Consider the following 738-nt stretch of genomic DNA (forward strand, 5'->3'; position numbering starts at 1 on the left):
GGGCCTAGCTTCCTTTGTCACGTCCTCTCCCTTGGTGCAGCGCTAACCCCAGACATCCCCTTCCGGTATCTGATCCTACAATCAATCACTAGTAGGCGGGCTGAGGAGGAGGGGCTAGGAAGGTATATAAGGGGTGGTAGGGGTCGGAGCTCACTCTCTTGCTCCTGCTCTCTTGCTCCTGCTCGGCCTTGCTGTAATGGTCTCTGAATAAAGTTCGAGTGCTTGCACCTCCCAATCGGCTTGTCTCTATGTTTATCCGGGTGGGCTCCGAAGACTGGTAAGTATGACCCTGGCAGCCTGCTCCTGTTAGAAGGAGAGTGCACGGCGCGACCGGCACACTGCAGTCCCTGAAATCTCTCAGATCCAGGTCATTTTTTGTTTGTTTGGTTTTTTTTTTGTTTTTTTTTGGCTAGGCAATGGGGTTAAGTGACTTGCCCATGGTCACACAGCTAGTAAGTGTTATGTGTCTGAGGCCGGATTTGAACTCAGGTCCTCCTGAATCCAGGGCCAATGCTCTATCCACTGCACCACCTAGCTGCCCCGATCCAGGTCATTTTTCAGAAGAATCAAGTGTGCTGTAGCCTCTCCCATTTTGTACTTGTGAAGTTGAGCTTTTAAATCCAAGTGTAAGACTTGACATTTATCCATATTGAATTTAGTCTTATTAAAGTTGGCTCATTGTTCAAACTCAGGGGTTCATAGCTGGGATCCATTAACTTGCTTTTTAAACATTTCAAT

The sequence above is a fragment of the Vombatus ursinus genome, unplaced genomic scaffold (genome assembly GCF_900497805.2).
Source record: "Vombatus ursinus unplaced genomic scaffold, bare-nosed wombat genome assembly UNPS02014808.1, whole genome shotgun sequence".
Taxonomy (NCBI): Eukaryota; Metazoa; Chordata; class Mammalia; order Diprotodontia; family Vombatidae; genus Vombatus; species Vombatus ursinus.